We start from the raw sequence: 24,270 nt of genomic DNA, 5'->3' as shown, positions 1-24,270 counted from the left end.
TAAGCATCCCGCCCACAGAATGTTCCAGCGACTCTCAATATGGATTTCTTTTATTTGGTGTTCACCCCATTGATCCAGAAACGCAACTGCCAGCTAATAACACGGAACAGGAGTCCCCATTATGGGCGGAACTTCAAACGTTTTGTGTCACTCCATATTTCAAAGGAGCTTCCACCCTCAACGGCTTTAATGTAGTTGGCTGATCTATCCAATTTCCTGCAACTCCCACTGGATACATTGCTTCTGCCAGTCCCAGAGAATCTGTGCCCTTCAGCAATGTTTATATATCATGAGGAGGATGTCAGTGGTTGGACAGACCACAGCTGAATGGAGGAATGTGTGAGAAATACATCTGCGTTGCACTTCTGGCCGTGAGTTTTGTGGAATGATATAAAAGTTGCAGGTGGACTTGATGATGATGGTCTATAACAGGGGTGTCAAACTCCATTTCATTGCGGGCCATTTCAGCATTGTGGTTGCCCTCAAAGGGCCGGTTGTATCTGTAAGACTAGATGTCCAGAGCACCCCCTCCCCCCCCATTACATCAGATGTCAAGAATCCCACACCCTCCCTAACATTACAGTGCACCCCATTTGGGGGCGTATTGTATCCAGTACAATCCTGTGGATGGGCAGCAACAATGTATCCAGTACAATCCTGTGGATGGGCAGCAACCATGTATCCAGTACAATCTTGTGGATGGGCAGCAACCATGGGCGAACTGACCATTTGGAAACTCGGCCACTTCCCGAGGGCCCGGGGTCAGTAGGGGGCTCCATGAGATGCCCCTGGTAACTTTTTCATAGGCTTTTTTGAGTTTGGGCAAGGACACAGGGGCCCCATGATCCCCTATTGCCCGGGGGCAAGTCCACCCCTGACAGAAACACTGTATTCAGTACAATCTTGTGGATGGGCAGCAACAATGTATCCAGTACAATCCTGTGGATGGGCAGCAACAATGTGTCCAGTACAATCCTGTGGATGGGCAGCAACAATGTATCCAGTACAATCCTGTGGATGGGCAGCAACACTGTATCCAGTACAATCCTGTGGATGGGCAGCAACACTGTATCCAGTACAATCCTGTGGATGGGCAGCAACAATGTGTCCAGTACAATCCTGTGGATGGGCAGCAACACTGTATCCAGTACAATCCTGTGGATGGGCAGCAACACTGTATCCAGTACAATCCTGTGGATGGGCAGCGACACTCTATTCAGTACAATCCTGTGGATGGGCAGCAACACTGTATCCAGTACAATCCTGTGGATGGGCAGCAACAATGTATCCAGTACAATCCTGTGGATGGGCAGCAACAATGTATCCAGTACAATCCTGTGGATGGGCAACAACACTGTATCCAGTAGACATGCAATAATGTATATATGGGGGCGGGTGTATGTGTGTTGTAATCCATTAAAATGTGTTTATCCAGCCGCAGCCCCTGGTGCTCTTGTGGGGTGCAGACTCTGTTTTCATCCCCCGCAGATCTCTGGATTTATTGTGTATTAATATTAGTAAATGTGAGCCGTCCATCCCCAACCACTCAGGAATGGCGTGTCAGTGACCCGATTGGATGCGTCGTTGTCAGATTACATACATCTGATCTAGGAGAGGAAATCAGTTTCTCTCCGGAACCAGACACGTCCGATCTCTCTTCTTGCTGACCAGCTAATCAGTCATGTTTTCAGAAGCCGGCGGCAGAGATGGACCTAGGAAACCCCCTCGGGACTGGCCTCCATTTTCATCCAGGCCGATGTGTGGCCGCCATTAGGATGCGCAGACATGTCCGCTGTAATTTCATTGGGCCATTCACTCGCAGCACCTGCTCCTTCCCCCCCACTAGTGCACCTCCACCGGATGCCAATATTTACCTTTCCTTTAGAAAGGGAATAATCCAGCATGGAGGGAGGCCTGCTGGAACGGACGCAAAGCTGTCCATCCCCTCTCCCATTGCCTGCCGATGCCGTGGCATTGCTTTGGATTTACGGCCCGAGTTTGATTTACGCAGATTATTTTGCTTGGCGTTTGCTTATGATAATCGGCGGCTGATGTAATGGAAGGCCTTTGAGTTGACATCCAGCATTGACGTTCGTTCAGGAATCGGATTTATGAGGCAGACATGGAGTGGTCTGCAGACACAGATTCTTCCAACGCAAATAAATACGCTTGCTTGACATGTAACTGCCCGTCCGTTTTTATGTATAGCACTTAACGCGGTGTGATTTCTTTGGATGAAATTGGGAGCAGCAAGTTGAGAAAGGCGGCAATTCAGGCCAAAGAAAAGGCCTTCACAGGGAGATGAAATCCTTCAGTGCTGGAGGTATGAGAGCATTAGTTGTCTGCCTTGTCCCATTGGGAGCAACAGGTGACACCTTTAATATTCTGGTACCTGCTAGCGCATGGTCTGTATTAACAATGTCATCCAGTTTCTAATGTGCCCAGTAATACCCACTAAGGCAGCCATTAGTGGTGTGATCCTTACCCGAGAATCACGTTGGACCATTGAACTGTTTATAGGCAACCTGTGGCTGCTAGTACTGTAACCCTTGCTCAATTATTACGTTGGACCATTAAAACAGAGGAGGGCTTGGACTTTTTATAGCCATCCAATGGCCAGTAATGGCCTGACCCTTGCCCAAGTATTGGGTTGGGCTATTGAATCAGTGGAGGGCTTGAACTAATAATAGAAATCCAATGGCCATTAATGGTGTGACCTTTGCCCAAGTATTGTGTTTCTGCCATCGAATTGGAGGAGTGCTTGGACTATTTATAGATATCCAATGGCCATTAACCTTTGCGCAGGTATTGGGTTTGGGACATTGAACTGCAGGAGGGTTTTGACTGTTTATAGACACCCAACAAAGGTAATACCGTGATCCATGCCCAAGTGTTGCATAGGATCAATGAACTAGAGGAGGGCCTGGACTTTTTTATGAAGTCCAATGGCTGTTAATGCTGTGATCCTTGCCAAAATATTGCGTTGGGCTATTAAAATGGAGAAGGGCTTGGACTATTTATAGACATTCAATGGCCATTAACATTTGCCCAGGTATTGGGTTGGGCACATTGAATCACAGGAGGGCTTTGACTTGTTTATAGACACCAAACAAAGGTACTGCCATGATCCTTGCCCAAGTTTTGCGTTGGATCATTGAATTAGAAGAGGACCTGGACTTTTTATTGAAATCCAATGGCTATTAATGCCGTGATCCTTGCCAAACTTTTGTGTTGGGTTATTAAAATGAAGGAGGGCTTGGACTATTTATAGACATGCAATGGCAATTAACCTTTGCCCAGGTATTGAGTTGCAGACATTAAATCATAGGAGGGCATTGACTGTTTATAGACACCAAACAAAGGTACTACCACTACTTGCCCAAGTGTTGCATTGGACCATTGAATTGGAGGAAGGCATAGACTTTTTATCAACATCCAATGGCCATTAGCGCTGTAAACCTTACCCAAGTATACCGTTGGACCATTGAGTCAGGGGATGGTTTAGACTGCTTATAGGCACCCAATGGATATTAGTACAGTGATCCTTGACCAAGTATTGGGTTACCCATGTGGGCTTGGACTGTATATAGACACTAAATGGCTATTAGTACCCTGATCCCTGCCCAGGTGTTGCAATGGACCGTTGAATCTGAGGAGGGCTTGAGCTAGTTATTGATATCAACTTGCTGTTAATGGCGGGACCTTTGCCCAAGTATTGGGTTTGGTCATTGAGAGCTTTGACTGTTCTAGACACTGAATGGCCATTAGTGGTGTGATCCCGAGTATTGCATTCAGCTGTGAAATTGAAGAAATAGTTGGGCTGTTTATAAAAACCCAATGGCTGTTTATGGAGTGATCCTTACTGCAGTATTGCACTGGGCGATTGAACTAGTGAGGGCTTTGACCGCTTATAGACACCCAGATATGTACCCTCACCAAAGCATTTCATAGTGTCCCTCAAAGGGAAGATCGGTTGTGCAGGCCCCTATGGCTGCTCTTAAGGTTGGGGTATCGGCTCTCGACCACTTGAGCGTTGTCATAAGACTCAAGCGCGGCGGCACATGAAGGGTTAACTCCGTGGTTTACTGTTTTAAAAGGAGAGAACAGCGCCCGGTAAATGTCATTTAAAACGGCCATTAGCTTCCTGCCCTCACTGCGGGAGCCCCCCGCTGCACACGTAGAACTGTTTACATCGTTAGGCTTCTATTTATTTGAATAAATAATGAGGTGTTTGGCGGCGTAGGTAATTGTACAGACACAGCTGCCCGTGCTCGCCGCCTAATTAATGCCGGCAACGCCGCTGTCTTTGTATTCGCGGCCCACTCAGATGTCACGTCCCCCCTGCCGTCCACGCCAGGTGTTGCTGATGTTCAGCGATGGCGTGCGGATTTCCTCTGCGCTGCACACATCTGGACACGGTTACCTCCATCATAAAGGCTGTTCATTTCTGCTTGCTGAATTGGACGTCATTCTGCACCCTTTAAAAGATAGGATAAAGTAAAGTATATATTTAAGGTATTTCTATAGCACCGTGAATGAACACAGCACTTTACATATGTCTTGTTATAATACAGGATTTATATAGCGCCAACAGCTTGCACACACATCGGTCCCTGCCCCCAAGGAGCTAACAATCTGAGAGACACACATTGATCCCTGCCCCCAAGGAGCTAACAATCTAAGAGACACACACATCGGTCCCTGCCCCAAGGAGCTAACAATCTAAGAGAAACACACATCGGTCCCTGCCCCCAAGGAGCTAACAATCTAAGAGACACACACATCAGTCCCTGCCCTCAAGGAGCTAACAATCTAAGAGACACACACATCAGTCCCTGCCCTCAAGGAGCTTACAATCTAGGAGACACTCACATCGGTCCCTGCCCCCAAGGAGCTAACAATCTGAGAGACACACATCGGTCCCTGCCCCCAAGGAGCTAACAATGTAAGAGACACACACATCGGTCCCTGCCCCCAAGGAGCTTACAATGTAAGATACACACACATCGGTCCCTGCCCCCAAGGAGCTTACAATGTAAGAGACACACACATCGGTCCCTGCCCCCAAGGAGCTTACAATGTAAGAGACACACACATCGGTCCCTGCCCCCAAGGAGCTAACAATGTAAGAGACACACACATCGGTCCCTGCCCCCAAGGAGCTTACAATGTAAGAGACACACACATCGGTCCCTGCCCCCAAGGAGCTTACAATGTAAGATACACACACATCGGTCCCTGTCCCCAAGGAGCTAACAATGTAAGAGACACACACATCGGTCCCTGCCCCCAAGGAGCTTACAATGTAAGATACACACACATCGGTCCCTGCCCCAAAGGAGCTTACAATGTAAGAGACACACACATCGGTCCCTGCCCCCAAGGAGCTAACAATCTAAGAGACACACACATCGGTCCCTGTCCCCAAGGAGCTAACAATCTAAGAGACACACACATTGGTCCCTGCCCTCAAGGAGCTTACAATTTAAGAGACACACACATCGGTCCCTGCCCCCAAGGAGCTAACAATCTAAGAGAAACACACATCGGTCCCTGCCCCCAAGGAGCTAACAATCTAAGAGACACACACATCGGTCCCTGCCCCCAAGGAGCTAACAATCTAAGAGAAACACACATCGGTCCCTGCCCCCAAGGAGCTAACAATCTAAGAGACACACACATCGGTCCCTGCCCCCAAGGAGCTAACAATCTAAGAGACACACACATCGGTCCCTGCCCTCAAGGAGCTTACAATCTAAGAGACACACACATCGGTCCCTGTCCCCAAGGAGCTAACAATCTAAGAGACACACACATCGGTCCCTGCCCCCAAGGAGCTAACAATCTAAGAGACACACACATCGGTCCCTGTCCCCAAGGAGCTTACAATGTAAGAGACACACACATCGGTCCCTGCCCCCAAGGAGCTAACAATCTAAAAGACACACACATCGGTCCCTGTCCCCAAGGAGCTAACAATCTAAAAGACACACACATCGGTCCCTGTCCCCAAGGAGCTAACAATCTAAGAGACACACACATCGGTCCCTGTCCCCAAGGAGCTTACAATGTAAGAGACACACACATCGGTCCCTGCCCCCAAGGAGCTTACAATGTAAGAGAAACACACATCGGTCCCTGCCCCCAAGGAGCTAACAATCTAAGAGACACACACATCGGTCCCTGTCCCCAAGGAGCTAACAATCTAAGAGACACACACATCGGTCCCTGCCCTCAAGGAGCTTACAATCTAAGAGACACACACATCGGTCCCTGCCCCCAAGGAGCTAACAATCTAAGAGACACACACATCGGTCCCTGTCCCCAAGGAGCTAACAATCTAAGAGAAACACACATCGGTCCCTGCCCCCAAGGAGCTAACAATCTAAGAGACACACACATCGGTCCCTGCCCCCAAGGAGCTAACAATCTAAAAGACACACACATCGGTCCCTGCCCCCAAGGAGCTAACAATCTAAGAGACACACACATCGGTCCCTGCCCCCAAGGAGCTAACAATCTAAGAGAAACACACATCGGTCCCTGCCCCCAAGGAGCTAACAATCTAAGAGACACACACATCGGTCCCTGCCCCCAAGGAGCTAACAATCTAAGAGACACACACATCGGTCCCTGCCCTCAAGGAGCTTACAATCTAAGAGACACACACATCGGTCCCTGTCCCCAAGGAGCTAACAATCTAAGAGACACACACATCGGTCCCTGCCCCCAAGGAGCTAACAATCTAAGAGACACACACATCGGTCCCTGTCCCCAAGGAGCTTACAATGTAAGAGACACACACATCGGTCCCTGCCCCCAAGGAGCTAACAATCTAAAAGACACACACATCGGTCCCTGTCCCCAAGGAGCTAACAATCTAAAAGACACACACATCGGTCCCTGTCCCCAAGGAGCTAACAATCTAAGAGACACACACATCGGTCCCTGTCCCCAAGGAGCTTACAATGTAAGAGACACACACATCGGTCCCTGCCCCCAAGGAGCTTACAATGTAAGAGAAACACACATCGGTCCCTGCCCCCAAGGAGCTAACAATCTAAGAGACACACACATCGGTCCCTGTCCCCAAGGAGCTAACAATCTAAGAGACACACACATCGGTCCCTGCCCTCAAGGAGCTTACAATCTAAGAGACACACACATCGGTCCCTGCCCCCAAGGAGCTAACAATCTAAGAGACACACACATCGGTCCCTGTCCCCAAGGAGCTAACAATCTAAGAGAAACACACATCGGTCCCTGCCCCCAAGGAGCTAACAATCTAAGAGACACACACATCGGTCCCTGCCTTCAAGGAGCTTACAATCTAAGAGACACACACATCGGTCCCTGCCCCCAAGGAGCTAACAATCTAAGAGACACACACATCGGTCCCTGCCCCCAAGGAGCTAACAATCTAAAAGACACACACATCGGTCCCTGCCCCCAAGGAGCTAACAATCTAAGAGACACACACATCGGTCCCTGCCCCCAAGGAGCTTACAATGTAAGAGACACACACACAGCGGTCCCTGCCCTCAAGGAGTTTACAATGTAAGAGACACACACCTCGGTCCCTGCCCTCAAGGAGCTTACAATGTAAGAGACACACATCGGTCCCTGCCCTCAAGGAGCTTACAATGTAAGAGACACACATCGGTCCCTGCCCTCAAGGAGCTTACAATGTTAGAGACACACACATCGGTCCCTGCCCCCAAGGAGCTTACAATGTAAATGACACACACATCGGTCCCTGCCCCCAAGGAGCTTACAATCTAAGAGACACACACATCGGTCCCTGCCCTCAAGGACCTTACAATCTAAGAGACACACACATCGGTCCCTGCCCTCAAGGACCTTACAATCTAAGAGACACACACATCGGTCCCTGCCCTCAAGGAGCTTACAATGTTAGAGACACACACATCGGTCCCTGCCCCCAAGGAGCTTACAATGTAAATGACACACACATCGGTGCCTGCCCCCAAAGAGCTTACAATCTAAGAGACACACGCACATCGGTCCCTGCCCCCAAGGAGCTTACAATGTAAATGGCACACACATCGGTCCCTGCCCTCAAGGAGCTTACAATCTAAGAGACACACACATCAGTCCCTGCCCTCAAGGAGTTTACAAACTAAGAGACACACACATCAGTCCCTGCCCTCATGGAGCTTACAATGTAAATGACACACACATCGGTCCCTGCCCCAAGGAGCTAACAATGTAAAAGACACACACATTGGTCCCTGCCCCCAAGGAGCTAACAATATAAGAGACACACACATCGGTCCCTGCCCCCAAGGAGCTAACAATGTAAGAGACACACACATCAGTCCCTGCCCCCAAGGAGCTAACAATGTAAGAGACACACACATCAGTCCCTGCCCCCAAGAAGCTTACAATGTAAAAGACACACACATCAGTCCCTGCCCTCGAGGAGCTTACAATGTAAGATACACACACATCGGTCCCTGCCCTCAAGGAGCTTACAATCTAAGAGACACACACATCGGTCCCTGCCCCCAAGGAGCTAACAATGTAAGAGACACACACATCAGTCCCTGCCCCCAAGGAGCTAACAATGTAAAAGACACACACATCAGTCCCTGCCCCCAAGGAGCTTACAATGTAAAAGACACACACATCAGTCCCTGCCCTCGAGGAGCTTACAATCTAAGAGACACACACATCGGTCCCTGCCCTCAAGGAGCTTACAATCTAAGAGACACACACATCGGTCCCTGCCCTCAAGGGGTGTACAATCTAAGGTCCCTAACTCACATTCATACACACACATACTAGGACCAATTCAGACAGGATCCAAGTAACCTCCTTGTGCAGGGGGACTGGTCTTGTTTCCACCCCCTTCTGTAGTTTTCTGTAGTGGGTGGAGCTTCCTGTAATAAACACCGCTCATTGCTGCTCTCTCTCCTTGTGCATGGGTGACTGGTCTTGTCTCCGCCCCCTCCTGTAGTTTTCTGTAGTGGGTGGAGCTTCCTGTAATAAAGACCGCTCACTTCTGCTCTCCCTCTTTGTGCAAGGGGACTGGTCTGGTCTCCACCCCCTCTTTTAGTTTTCTGTAGGTAGCCTGTAGTGGGTGGGGTCTGCTGGGTCCCTCCCACAGCTCAGGCTGTGTACAGCACAGTGATGATGTCACAGCTACTACAGTATTACAAGGTAATATCTGGATTTGAAAAGGCATTTGGCTCACACAGAGTAGATTTCTATCCTTTGTGGCTATTGAGAAATATATTTAAAGTTCAATTTTGGAATGCATTTAGCGGGTTGGGCTTTAAGTACAGTTTCTTCCTGGTGAAATCATCCATCAGAAACAAACGTTTTTTCTCCATGCGCCGGGTTCACCGTATTCCTGCTGTACCACCGCCTCATATATTCTCATACATGTCATTCCATGAGCTGAGTGAGATTTCTTGTTTTGCTCGCGGCTGTAGGAATATTATCTATGTGCATGCTTAATTCCCGATTACCATTTACATAAATAACCAGGCGTTGGAAACGCGGCACTAATGGCTGCCAACCCCGAGCTGGCGTTAATCTCCCTTCACTCGGCAGTTTAGCGTGTCAGGTGCTTTGTGTGTCGGGATTCTGCACTCCGCATGAATAAAGCGCCGCCACGGAACGCACAGAAAGAGGCGCCATTCACCTTATGGAAAATCTAGAAGGCTGAGTTATAAATTAAAAGTAGAAATCGATACATTTAGGGGGTTTTTTTTCTTTCCTGGGAATTTTTTTTATTCACCTATTTATAAAGCTGCTTCAGACAACACATCCTGATGTTTTAATCAAATGTCAGTAAAAAGTGAACATACCCCCTCCCCCCCCCCCCCCCCCACCACCTCTCATATCTGTATTGCAGGGAAATTAAGATTTTTATCTGATTGTTTTCACCGCCCCAAATCCGGCATCATTCTTTATGATGGGAAGCTGAAGAATAATTGCTGATCACTATAAATAGGCCCATTAATCTATGACCGCCCATCCATCACAGTGCAGTACAGAGCAATTCCTACTGGGGGTCCATACCCCCCCCCCCCCCCGGACTATCTAGCCTCACCAGTGGTTGTCAATGTATGACCTAAAGGGGGCCTCAGATACGGCCTCTGACATCAACCAATGGATGCGCACAATTTATTTATTTATTTCAGGTACTTATATAGCGCCGTCAATTTACGCAGCACTTTACATATATATTGTACATTCACATCAGTCCCTAACCCTCAAGGGGCGTACAATCTAAGGTCCCTAACCCTCAAGGGGTGTACAATCTAAGGTCCCTAACCCTCAAGGGACGTACAATCTAAGGTCCCTAACCCTCAAGGGGCGTACAATCTAAGGTCCCTAACCCTCAAGGGGTGTACAATCTAAGGTCCCTAACCCTCAAGGGACGTACAATCTAAGGTCCCTAACCCTCAAGGGGTGTACAATCTAAGGTCCCTAACCCTCAAGGGGCGTACAATCTAAGGTCCCTAACCCTCAAGGGGCGTACAATCTAAGGTCCCTAACCCTCAAGGGGCGTACAATCTAAGGTCCCTAACCCTCAAGGGGCGTACAATCTAAGGTCCCTAACCCTCAAGGGACGTACAATCTAAGGTCCCTAACCCTCAAGGGGCGTACAATCTAAGGTCCCTAACCCTCAAGGGGCGTACAATCTAAGGTCCCTAACCCTCAAGGGGCGTACAATCTAAGGTCCCTAACCCTCAAGGGGCGTACAATCTAAGGTCCCTAACCCTCAAGGGGCGTACAATCTAAGGTCCCTAACCCTCAAGGGGCGTACAATCTAAGGTCCCTAACCCTCAAGGGGCGTACAATCTAAGGTCCCTAACCCTCAAGGGGCGTACAATCTAAGGTCCCTAACCCTCAAGGGGAGTACAATCTAAGGTCCCTAACCCTCAAGGGGCGTACAATCTAAGGTCCCTAACCCTCAAGGGGCGTACAATCTAAGGTCCCTAACCCTCAAGGGGCGTACAATCTAAGGTCCCTAACCCTCAAGGGGCGTACAATCTAAGGTCCCTAACCCTCAAGGGGTGTACAATCTAAGGTCGCTAACCCTCAAGGGGCGTACAATCTAAGGTCCCTAACTCACATTCATACATACACATACTAGGGCCAGGGGCGGACTGACCATTTGGAAACTCGGGCACTGTCCGAGGGCCCGGGGTCAGTAGGGGGCCCCATGAGATGCCCCTGGTACCTTTTTCATAGGCTTTTTTGAGTTTCGGCAAGGACACAGGGACCCCACAATCCCCTATTGCCCGGGGGCCCCATGAGTTGTCAGTCCGCCCCCGACTAGGGCCAATTTAGACAGGAGCCAATTCACCTACCAGCATGTCTTTGGAGTGTGGGAGGAAACAGGAGTACCCGGAGGAAACCCACGCAGACACAGGGAGAACATGCAAACTCCAGGCAGGAAGTGCCGTGGCTGGGATTCGAACCAACGACCCTGGTACTGCCAGGTGGAAGTGCTAACCACTAATGATTTAGAGGAGTGTCAGAGACTGCAGAGCTAATAGAGGAAATGAGGGTCAGAGAGTGAGGACAGGAGACATTGCTGGCTGGAGATATGCTGCAGAAGACGATACGAGACTGGGGAGATGTTACAGGAGGCTGGTAGAGATCAATGCTTTTACCCTAATCAATGTCCCCACTTCAGACTGCTGAGGGCCACACATCATATACCAAGGGACCACAGGGTGGGCACCAGGGTTCCATACCTTGCAAAGGAATATCGGCATTTTTATGACAGGTACCCATTCCTACTTCTGCATTTTGCTCCTAGGTGACAATTTCAGACATTCATTCCCCACCCGGAACCTCTTGGGGCCCGTCACTTGTCCCAGGATCTGCAGGATCAGCCTGAAAGCGCAACGCTTCTCGCACATGCACAGTGGGAAGCTAAGTGTGAAACACCAGGAAGTCACAGCTGGCTTCCCACAGCAAAGATGGCGACTGGAGGGATCCAAAGACCGGCGAAGAACTGGCCCTGGTGAGGACAGCACTGGACTCCTGGGCTGGTGTCTGTTTCATAAAAGTCAGCAGCTACAGTGTATACAGTGTTTGTAGCTGATGACCATTAGTTTTTTGTTTTTTTTTTACAATAACCAGACTTCTTTTTTATGGTTCTTCTACTAGTTTAAAGAAGAAAAATGTTCCCATGCAGTGGGGGAACGCACTGCATGGATTTCCTACTTGTTTTTTTCTAGGGGATTTCAGGGCAGAGATATACTTACCTAATCCGCAGATCCTCCAAGTGCAGGGCTGGTCCCCGCCATCCCTGTCCCCCTGCACGCTAGCAGTCTTGTGCATGAACGGTTCCTGACATCATCGTGCCTATAGACCAGCTCTGGATGTACTGACGTTATCACGCCCATAGACCGGCTCTGGATGTCCTGACATCATCACGCCCATAGACCGGCTCTGGATGTTCTGACGTCATCACGCCCATAGACCGGCTCTGGATGTTCTGACGTCATCACGCCCATAGACTGGCTCTGGACGTCCTGAGGTCATCATGCCCATAGACCAGCTCTGGATGTCCTGACGTCATCACGCCCATAGACTGGCTCTGGATGTCCTGATGTCATCACTACCTAGATTGGCTCTGAATGTCCTGACATCCTCATGCCCATAGATTGGCTCTGGAAGTCCTGACGTCTTCACACCCATAGATTGGCTCTGGACGTCCTGACGGCATCATGCCCATAGACCGGCTCTGAATGTCCTGACGGCATCACGCCCATAGACCGACTCTGGATGTCCTGACGTCATCACACCCATAGACTGGCTCTGGACATCCTGACATCCTCTTGCCCATAGACCAGCTCTGGATGTCCTGACGTCATCACGCCCATAGACTGGCTCTGGACGTCCTGATGTCATCATGCCCATAGACTGGCTCTGGACGTCCTGACGTCATCATGCCCATAGACTGGCTCTGGATGTCCTGACGTCATCACGAACTAGATTGGCTCTGAACGTCCTGACATCCTCATGCCATAGATTGGCTCTGGACATCCTGACGTCTTCATGCCCATAGATTGGGTCTGGACATCCTGACGTCATCACTCCCATAGATCGGCTTTGGACGTCCTGATGTCATCACGCCCATAGACCGGCTCTGGACGTCCTGATGTCATGACGCCCATAGACCAGCTCCGGATGTCCTGACATCATCACGCCCATAGACCGGCTGTAGACATGAGGACGGCAGGAACAGCCCACTGCTGGACTTGGGGTAGTGCAGTTTTTCCAGAGGAGCGAAGGATCAGGTAAGTATACCCTTTCTGTGCACCCCTGGACAAAACGAGCAGTTAACCCATGCGGTCCAGGCACAGCCCCACTGCATGGGAGAAAAAAAATATTCTGCTTTAGTGATTTTTTAATAAATCCATAACGGCATTAAACGTTGTTGTTAATATTGGCCTGGAGTGCAGACATCTTGGAGTTCCAGCAATGGCGACCGGGGGAACACAAGTGACTGACGTCATCACACGGGCCGCGATTCCTCAGACCCTCCAGTGTGCGGTCTGCCCCTCGGGTGGCTCTTCATAGGGCGGGCCGCCAACAGAACTTCTTCCCGGTCATTATTCTCAATCAGCGTGTAAACACCGGAGGAGAACAATATTTTTTTTTGTTGTTTTTCTTTTTCTCGTTGCGGCTGTGTTCCTCCACAGAAAATGAAGCGTGCGCACATCTGACATGATGACAGCCGGTAACTACTGTTTTGTGACTCGTGAAATGAAAGCAAAATACACGCGCGGCGTGCGCAAGCCGGCTGATACTGTGATTAAATAAAAGCTTCATTACAGCATCTTCCTCCGCCTGCACCGGCCTGAAAACTTCATTAGAAGTGCTGGGCGTTCCTCATTTACCAAGCGCGAGGTAGACGCCGGACAGCCAATCAGATCGCAGCTTGGTGACAGATAAGCACTGATGACTTGTGGATTGCTGATGTTGTAAATGACGTGCTGCCTTATTAACCCCTCGCCTCCCGGGCACTTGTACCCCCTCCCTGCCCAGGCCGATTTTCTGCTTTCAGCGCTGTCGCAATTTGAATGACAATTGCGCGGTCATGCAACACTGTACCAATATGACATTTTTATATTTTTTTTTCACACAAATAGAGCTTTCTTTTGTTAGTATTTAATCACCACTGGCGGTTTTATTTTTTGCTAAACAAACTACAAATACCAAAAATTAAAAAAAAAAAGTTTCTATTTTCTATTATAACATTTTGCAAACATGTAATTTTTCTCCGTCACTGATGTGCGCTGATGAAGCTGCACTGATAGGCTGCATTTATGGGCACTGATGAGGCTGCACTGATTGTGGCACTGGCGGGCGGCACTGAAGGGCACTGATAGGCGGGACTGATTGGCAGCACTGATGGGCGCTGACTGACTGCACTGAAGGGCACTGATAGGCGGGACTGATTGTTAGAACTGATGGGCACTGACTGGCAGCACTGATGGGCACTGATTATCAATGTAGATGCCTCCTTTCACATTTGCTGGTTATCAGCAGTACTTTCCTCTCGCTATGACAGTGTGAGGAATGTACTGCTTTTAACCAGCAAGTGTGTTTACATCATGATCAGCTGTGATTGGCCCTTTTCTGAATGACACAGGGATCACAGAGAGCGCTGGATGCGTGCCACAGGGGACACTGTTCGGTGAGGACGTCAATAGACGCCCTCCTAGGACGTGATGCCTGCACTGTAGCCATCATTTGGCAAGTGGTTAAAGTGGGCCTATCATTTAATCCAACCCCCGACCTCCCCTTCAGTCTTGAACAGGTGTATCAGCTCCTCCCCCTCAGTCTTGCACAGGTGTACTGGCTCCTCCCCTTCTGTCTTGCACAGGTGTACTGGCTCCTCCCCTTCAGTCTTGCACAGGTGTACCAGCTCCTCCCCCTCAGTCTTGCACAGGTGTACCGGCTCCTCCCCTTCAGTCTTGCACAGGAGTACCGGCTCCTCCCCTTCAGTTTGGCACAGGTGTACCGGCTCCTCCCCTTCAGTCTTGCACAGGTGTACCGGCTCCTCCCCTTCAGTCTTGCACAGGTGTACCGGCTCCTCCCCTTCAGTCTTGCACAGGTGTACCGGCTCCTCCCCTTCAGTCTTGCACAGTTGTTCTGGCTCCTCCCCTTCAGTCTTGCACAGGTGTACCGGCTCCTCCCCTTCAGTCTTGCACAGTTGTTCTGGCTCCTCCCCTTCAGTGTTGCACAGATGTGCAGGATCCTCCATTTCAGTCTTGCACAGGTGTACCGGCTCCTCCCCTTCAGTCATGCACAGGTGTAGCGGCTGCATCCCTTCCAGTCTTGCACAGGTGTACCGGCTCCTCCCCTTCAGTCTGGCACAGGTGTACCGGCTCCTCCCCTTCAGTCTTGCACAGGTGTATCGGCTCCTCCCCTTCAGTCTTGTACAGGTGTAACTGCTCCTCCCCTTCAGTCTTGCACAGTTGTACCGGCTCCTCCCCTTCTGTCTTGCATAGGTGTACTGGCTCCTGCCCTTCAGTCTTGCACAGGTGTACTGGCTCCTCCCCTTCAGTCTTGCACAGGTGTACTGACTCCTCCCCTTCAGTCTTGCACAGGTGTTCCAGCTCCTCCCCTTCAGTCTTGCGCAGGTGTTCCAGCTCCTCCCCTTCAGTCTTGCACAGGTGTTTCAGCTCCTCCCCTTCAGTCTTGCACAGGTGATCCGGCTCCTCCCCTTCAGTCTTGCACAGATGATCTGGCTCCTCCCCTTCAGTCTTGCACAGGTGTTCCGGCTCCTCCCCTTCAGTCTTGCACAGGTGATCCGGCTCCTCCCCTTCAGTCTTGCGCAGATGATCCGGCTCCTCCCCTTCAGTCTTACACAGGTGTTCCAGCTCCTCCCCTTCAGTCTTGCACAGGTGATCTGGCTCCTCCCCTTCAGACCTTCACAGATGATCTGGCTCCTCCCCTTCAGTCTTGCACAGGTGTTCCGGCTCCTCTCACAATGAGCTCTAGAAGCTGCAGCAAATCAGAGCCCAGCTGGAGGACTTCATTTAACCATTTCCTCCCCAACCAGACTGTCCCTGGCCCGCCCCTTTCATTCATTGGTTTTGTTTCTTTCAGTCGTGGAGGGTCAGCATCACATGTGGGCGTAGGGTGGTCCGTGTAGGAATACAGCCTGCATAGGAACACCCACTCCTCCAGAACAGCGACTACCCATCAAGGCATTTTGTATAACATGAAACAGACACGCTTCTTCATCTTCTGTCACCTTTTACCTCCTGTACCCCGATCAGCGATTTTTTTTTTTTCCTTTAAATGTCTCTTAAGGTGGGTGGGGGCAGGATGGACTTCCATATCATGTGACCACTGCGATCACAGGATCAGGGGCCTATCCCTCCCTAGAGAGAAGGAGCTGACAATGATAGCTCAGTCACTGTGCTGGGAGCGCATGCCCGGCACAGACACTTCAGTACATCTCACATCTGTGGCATGTGGGCATCAAGGCCTGTCCTCCTCTCTGCTCATATATGGGATGATTGGAGGGGTTCAAAATCTGGTGCAGCTCTGCATAGAAACCAATCAGCTTCCGGGTTTTATTCTCAGAGCTTAACTGAACAAGCTGAAGTTAGAATCTGATTGGCTCTCATGCACAGCCGCCCCAGATTTTGCACTCTCCTGTTTTAGTAAATTTTAGTTTTTGGGCTGCTGGAGGAAAGTCGCTCAACAGAGGGGAGATGAATCCAGGACCTCGGCCTTGATAGTCAGTGAACCGCGGCGTGCGCTCCAGGCTGCCGCCGTTGTTAGTAAAATTTCAGTCGTCCTTTTTGGTCTCGCCATCCTGAATTAGGAAGAGGAGGATGTGTGAGGAATCCGGAGAAGTCGCCCCCCTGCGGTATTATGTGACGATGGTTCACACTGGAAGAGGCAGCAATGTAATATCGCTCAATATCCGCCGTCTTATTGCCGTTTCCATGATAAACGGCGCATGCGAGGCGGCGGGGCGGGCGGCATCCATTGTCTCCAGCAAGACAATCACACCAAATCTTCAGTGACACAGAGTTCCTTCCATCTGCCGCCCCCCCCCCCCCCGCCATTATTAGGAAAGAGGAGTCTGGGAAATAGAAAATGATGTCAGATTAGACTGCGGAATGGGCCCATTACAGAGCTCATTTCCCATCTATCTCGCCTTTCCTACCACCGCAGACCTGTCAGAGGTGCAGCCAGAGCCACAGGTCCTCATTCCGGGGCCCCTCATCTCATCCTGAGCTGCTACTGGATCCTGCAGGCTTCTCGGGTTCATGGCTTACAGAGGAATCCACACCATTACTAAAGGAGGACCCAGATCACTGAAATCTTATGTGTCCATTCCAGGGGCGGACTGACAACTCATGGGGCTCATGGGGCGGACTGACAACTCAAAGAAAATCCCAAATTTTTGGTTGTCACCAGAACAGGAATAGAAGGGGAATCTTCCATTGGGGACAATAGTTCTGGTGACAACCAGGATTTCCATCGCTTTGGAGAGATTTCCTCTCACTTCCTCACTTGTGGCTATGGGACAGGAAGTGACGCTGGGAGACGGGGCGGAGTTTTAGGGTCATGTGACCACCGTGATTCGCTGTCACGGCGGTCACATGATTGGGAAAGGTCCCAATCGCAAGAGGAGATCGGGACCTTTCTGTGAGTGCCGGACATGTGTGCTTGGCCTGGGAGCGCACAGGGCGAGTGCTGTCAGCAAACATGTTTTTCTTAATTGCACACAAATGTGCGGCCGGCGCCAAGAAACTTAACAAATGAATCTGAAATGCGGAGGTGTACACTGAAGGAGTACGACATGCAGGGGGGGGGGGTTTTCTCAGCGCAGTGCGACACAGTCCACCTCCTTGCACCATGCTGAAGCCAATAGAACTTAATGAAATGTCACTCTTTGACATTTCAATAAAGTCCATTAAAAAAAAAAAAAGAAAAGTAAACAGTGTGATGCGCCATGATTGGCACATGGACACCCATGTCATCCTACAGAACGGTAGAACGCAGCCACTGGTGTGAATGGGCCTGGAATGAAGTACTTTTTACAGCGCGGCCGGATGCGATGCGATTCTGTGCGTTCCAACACCATTGTGGTGAACAGAACCTAATGAAATACGTATCACGTTTCAATAAAGTTCTAACAAAACGGTCAACCATGTGATGCGGCGGGTTTGGCGCTGTGTCCTCCCAGCATCCTTAAATCAGCAGCTTTCCATAAAATGACACCTCCTGGTGATCCTGCCATGAAGGTCCTTGTCTGTGCATTTCCTATTATAAGGTGACAACGCTCTGTCCCTGTCTCCCAATTATTGTTCTGCGTTGTCACCCTGTAACAGGGGCTTCAGAAAGAGACTACAGGTGCCAACACCCATTATGCAGGCATCAATCACTGTGGCCACCATCAGGAGACCTACCCTGACAAATGTGCAGATTACTGCGAGAGGGATGGGGTCACTTCTTTGTTGTCACCTTTCCGTCATTTTCCTAGAACTGTATTCCTGTTCTCCCGCTCGGCTCATTTAAATACAGTTTGCACAGAGCTGAGATTTTATTCCCGATCCCAGCAGAGGTAAATGTTTCCCTCCTGTCACCAGCAAAGATGGCGGATGGCGTCTGATCACCCAGACAGCCGCTGACCCGGTCACCGCGCTGTGTCTGGCAGAAGTGGCCACATCAGACATTTGCGCCATTAGAAATGTGAAAGAATCAATTACCTGAAAATGTCACCACCGACTTATCATCTTCCAGTGTACGGCGAGGGATAGCGGCGACCGGAGTCGCCCATCTTTCTCCACGCGTCTCTTTTGTCACCCACTAAAAGTGTTTTGTTTGTTTGTTTGTTTTCCTGTCCTGTTTTAAATCCACAAGACGAGGTGAAAAAGCCAATAATATAGTAGAATAGGACAGAATGTTGCTAAACGCGGGTTCAAAAAGGGGTGCCGGAGCAGGTTATTTAAAGGGGATGTCTGTTGGTTTTGTATCTTTGGAAAACATAAACAGTATATATTTGTAAGGGACCGATTCACACCAGGATGCGTGCGTTGTTGCATGTTCCCGCATGGTGTGTTCTTGACAGCCCATTCATTTCATGGGCCGCCAAATGCACAGAAACCCAAAAAAGTAGTACGTGCTCCAGTGGTGCATTTAGGTTTCGTGCTGCCCTAGGCAACACAAAAATCACCCCCCCCCCCCATCTGTGTTTTACCGATAATTCCCTCCCCCCCCCCACTTAGAGATGGCGGTGTAGTCAGTTTGATCCCATAATTCCCTTTTTCCTCCCACTTGGAGATGCCGGTGTAGCCAGGTTAATCCCATAATTCCCTTCTTCCCCCACTTGGAGATGCTGGGGTAGTCAGGTAGGTTCCATGATTCCCTTCTTCCCTCCACTTGGAGATGCTGGTGTAGTCAGGTTAGTCCCATGATTCCCTTCTTCCCTCCACTTGGAGATGCTGGTGTAGTCAGGTTGGACCCATAATTCCCTTCTTCCTCCCACTTGGAGATGCCGGTGTAGTCAGGTTGGTCCCATGATTCCCTTCTTCCCTCCACTTGGAGATGCTGGTGTAGTCAGGTAGGTTCCATGATTCCCTTCTTCCCTCCACATGGAGTTGCTGGTGTAGTCAGGTTGGTCCCATGATTCCCTTCTTCCTTCCACTTGGAGATGCCGGTGTAGTCAGGTTGGTCCCATGATTCCCTTCTTCCCTCCACATGGAGATGCCGGTATTGTCAGATTGGTCCCCTGATTCCCTTCTTACTTACACTTGGAGATGCTGGGGTAGTCAGGTTGGTCCCATAATTCCCTTCTTCCCCCACTTGGGAATGCTGGTGTAGTCAGGTTGGTCCCATAATTCCCTTCTTCCCCCACTTGGAGATGCTGGTGTAGTCAGTTTGATCCCATAATTCCCTTCTTCTCCCCACTTAGAGATGCTGGCGTAGTCAGTTTGGTCCCATAATTCCTTCTTCCTCCCACTTGGAGATGCTGGTGTAGTCAGTTTTGTCCCATAATTCCCTTCTGTCTCCCACTTAGAGATGCCGGTGTAGTCAGTTTGGTCCCATAATTCCCTTCTTCCTCCCACTTAGAGATGCCGGTGTAGTCAGCTTGGTCCCATAATTCCCTTTTTCCCCCACTTAGAGATGCTGGTGTAGTCAGTTTGGCCCCATAATTCCCTTCTTCTCCCCACTTAGAGATGCTGGCGTAGTCAGTTTGGTCCCATAATTCCCTTTTTCCCCCCACTTAGAGATGCCGGTGTAGTCAGGTTGGTCCCCATAATTTCCCTTCTTCCTCCCACTTAGAGATGCCGGTGTAGTCAGTTTGGTTCCATAATTCCCTTCTTCCTCCCACTTAGAGATGCCGGCGTAGTCAGGTTGGTCCCATAATTCCCTTCTTCCTCCCACTTAGAGATGGCGGTGTAGTCAGTTTGATCCCATAATTCCCTTTTTCCTCCCACTTGGAGATGCCGGTGTAGCCAGGTTAATCCCATAATTCCCTTCTTCCCCACTTGGAGATGCTGGGGTAGTCAGGTAGGTTCCATGATTCCCTTCTTCCCTCCACTTGGAGATGCTGGTGTAGTCAGGTTAGTCCCATGATTCCCTTCTTCCCTCCACTTGGAGATGCTGGTGTAGTCAGGTTGGACCCATAATTCCCTTCTTCCTCCCACTTGGAGATGCCGGTGTAGTCAGGTTGGTCCCATGATTCCCTTCTTCCCTCCACTTGGAGATGCTGGTGTAGTCAGGTAGGTTCCATGATTCCTTCTTCCCTCCACATGGAGTTGCTGGTGTAGTCAGGTTGGTCCCATGATTCCCTTCTTCCTTCCACTTGGAGATGCCGGTGTAGTCAGGTTGGTCCCATGATTCCCTTCTTCCCTCCACATGGAGATGCCGGTATTGTCAGATTGGTCCCCTGATTCCCTTCTTACTTACACTTGGAGATGCTGGGGTAGTCAGGTTGGTCCCATAATTCCCTTCTTCCCCACTTGGAAATGCTGGTGTAGTCAGGTTGGTCCCATAATTCCCTTCTTCCCCCACTTGGAGATGCTGGTGTAGTCAGTTTGGTCCCATAATTCCCTTCTTCTCCCCACTTAGAGATGCTGGCGTAGTCAGTTTGGTCCCATAATTCCTTCTTCCTCCCACTTGGAGATGCTGGTGTAGTCAGTTTTGTCCCATAATTCCCTTCTGTCTCCCACTTAGAGATGCCGGTGTAGTCAGTTTGGTCCCATAATTCCCTTCTTCCTCCCACTTAGAGATGCCGGTGTAGTCAGCTTGGTCCCATAATTCCCTTTTTCCCCCCACTTAGAGATGCTGGTGTAGTCAGTTTGGTCCCATAATTCCCTTTTTCCCCCCACTTAGAGATGCCGGTGTAGTCAGGTTGGTCCCATAATTCCCTTCTTCCTCCCACTTAGAGATGCCGGTGTAGTCAGTTTGGTTCCATAATTCCCTTCTTCCTCCCACTTAGAGATGCCGGCGTAGTCAGGTTGGTCCCATAATTCCCTTCTTCCTCCCACTTGGAGATGCCGATGTAGTCAGTTTAGTTCCATAATTCCCTTCTTCCTCCCACTTAGAGATGCCGGTGTAGTCAGTTTGGATCCTTAATTCAGTTTCTAATGAAGCTCATGCTTCTCGTGCTTAAAATTCTCCAACATCCGTCTGCGTCCAATCAGACGTGTCCTAAGAAGCGTCTTTCTCCGCTCAGCTGAAGGCTAGTAGAAGAGAATTCTTGGCCGGTTTAAGCCGACAACGTAGCCGATGTAATTTCCTCCGAGGCCTCACAACGGGTATTATTATTCCCAGTTAAAAAATGAGTTACTGGTAATTCCTGATTGCTCGCACGTCAGACAAAAGCCGCCGAGAATAAAAGCAAAGCGATCGCGGATTTAATTTCCTGTGTGGCCTTCAAAAAAATTGGAAACGAGGAAGAAATCATTATTTGCTTAATTTCCAGTTTTATCTGGACATGTTATTTATAGCGCTGATTAATCAATAATCATTTTGTTCTTTGTTTGCGGAATAAGAGCGCCATTGTTTTGTGGACATTAACGCTGATTAATACACGGCGCGACGCCGACAGCCTGAAATGGGAGTCTGGATGGAGATTGTCAGTTCACCTTCACATTTATTGTTGGTTTCCTGAAACCGCCAGACTCCAATTAGAGAGGTGAACGTGATATATACATGGCGGGCGTCAGTGACTGCGCCGCGCTCCTCCCAAATCCCAACAGAGGCAACCTGCGAGAATTCGTTACTGACAATATTGGGGCTGAAAGATGAACTCCGGGGTGAGCAGAGAAATATGCAGCTGAAATACGGTGATGGGAACTGCCCAGAGATTTGCGATTCTGTTCAGCCAGTCTTGTGATTGAGGAAAATCTTCTATTATTATTATTATTATACAGGATTTATATATTATTATTATTATACAGGATTTATATTATTATAATACAGGATTTATATATTATTATTATTATTATTATACAGGATTTATATATTATTATTATTATACAGGATTTATATTATTATAATACAGGATTTATATATTATTATTATTATTATAATACAGGATTTATATTATTATTATTATTATACAGGATTTATATTATTATTATACAGGATTTATATATTATTATTATTATTATAATACAGGATTTATATTATTATTATACAGGATTTATATATTATTATTATTATACAGGATTTATATTATTATTATTATTATTATTATACAGGATTTATATTATTATTATAATACAGGATTTATATTATTATTATTATTATACTGGATTTATATATTATTATTATAATACAGGATTTATATTATTATTATTATTATACAGGATTTATTATTATTATTATAATACAGGATTTATATTATTATTATTATTATTATACAGGATTTATATTATTATTATTATTATACAGGATTTATATTATTATTATAATACAGGATTTATATTATTATTATTATTATTATACAGGATTTATGTATTATTATTATTATTATACAGGATTTATGGCGCCAACAGTGTGCTCAGCGCTTTACAATATAACGGGAGACAATACAGCAACAATACAGTTCAATACAAGAGGGATAGGAGGGCCAATCAGAACACAACTGATGCAAAATCATCAAAGTGAATGGAGCCATGCAATGCATGCAGCTGCAACGCAATGGGTTGGCATTTCCAGGGTGGTAACATATCGCCTCCAAACCGCCTTTGAAAAGCTATCCACCAATACAATACAGTTCAATACAAGAGGGATAGGAGGGCCCTGATCCTGAGAGCTTACAATCTAAAGGGGAGGGGCTAGTGGTACAAATGGTAGTAACTGTGGGGGATGGACTGGTAGGAGGAAGAGAAGATTCCATTATTAGCTGAGGGCAAGATAGGCTTCCCTGAAGAGAAAAATCTTCAGAGATTGCCTAAAAGTGAGCAGAGTAGGCGATAGTCTGATAGATTGGGGTAGAGAGTTCCAGAGGATGGGGGAAGCTCTGGAGAAGTTCTGGAGATGAGCATGGGAGGAGGAGACAAGGGAGCTAGAGAGTAGGAGGTCGTGCGAGGAGCAGAGAGGACAGTTTGGGTGATATTTAGAGACAAGATTGGTGATGTAATTTGGGGCGGAGTTATAACCTCCCCTGCAGCCTGTGAGGGCGCCCCCTGCTTACTCTGTTGTGCTTTCAGCAGACCCTGATTGGCTGCTAGTCTTGCCTTTCCCTCTCTCAGTCCTAATGAGCAGAAAAGTACAGGAAGCTGACGTCAAAATAGATTCATGTTCTTATACTAGCTGCTTTAAAGGGTAACTCCACTCTCGAGGGGAAAAATAAATAGCAAATAAATAAAAAACAATGTATACAATCACCACACAAGTCACATTGTAACTGAATGTTATCAAAGATTACCCTTACTTTTCAACCTGTAATTTTCTGTAAAATGTAATATGGCAGCCTAGAAACTGGGGGAGGGGAGACTGAGGAAATGACTCCTCCTACAAAGTTACAATGTACAGTCTGATCACTGGGGGAGGGGAGACTGAGGAAATGACTCCTCCTACAAAGTTACAATGTACAGTCTGATCACTGGGGGAGGGGAGACTGAGGAAATGACTCCTCCTACAAAGTTACAATGTACAGTCTGATCACTGGGGGAGTGGAGACTGAGGAAATGCCTCCTCCCCCTTCTACAAAGTTACAATGTACAGTCTTTTCACTGGGGGAGGAGAGACTGAGGAAATGACTCCTCCTACAAAGTTACAATGTAC

At 48.5% G+C, this 24,270-nt stretch overlaps 1 protein-coding gene across 11 annotated transcripts in view; it reads left to right on the top strand.

Moving 5' to 3' along the window:
- PTPRF (protein tyrosine phosphatase receptor type F) overlaps nucleotides 1-24,270 on the top strand; it is a 295,456-nt gene that overhangs the window by 78,120 nt on the left and 193,066 nt on the right. The window lies entirely within an intron of this gene.

The sequence above is a fragment of the Staurois parvus genome, unplaced genomic scaffold (genome assembly GCF_062004578.1).
Source record: "Staurois parvus isolate SC_StPar_1 unplaced genomic scaffold, SC_StPar_1.0 ptg001762l, whole genome shotgun sequence".
Taxonomy (NCBI): Eukaryota; Metazoa; Chordata; class Amphibia; order Anura; family Ranidae; genus Staurois; species Staurois parvus.
This window is presented reverse-complemented; position numbering and strand designations above follow the sequence as displayed.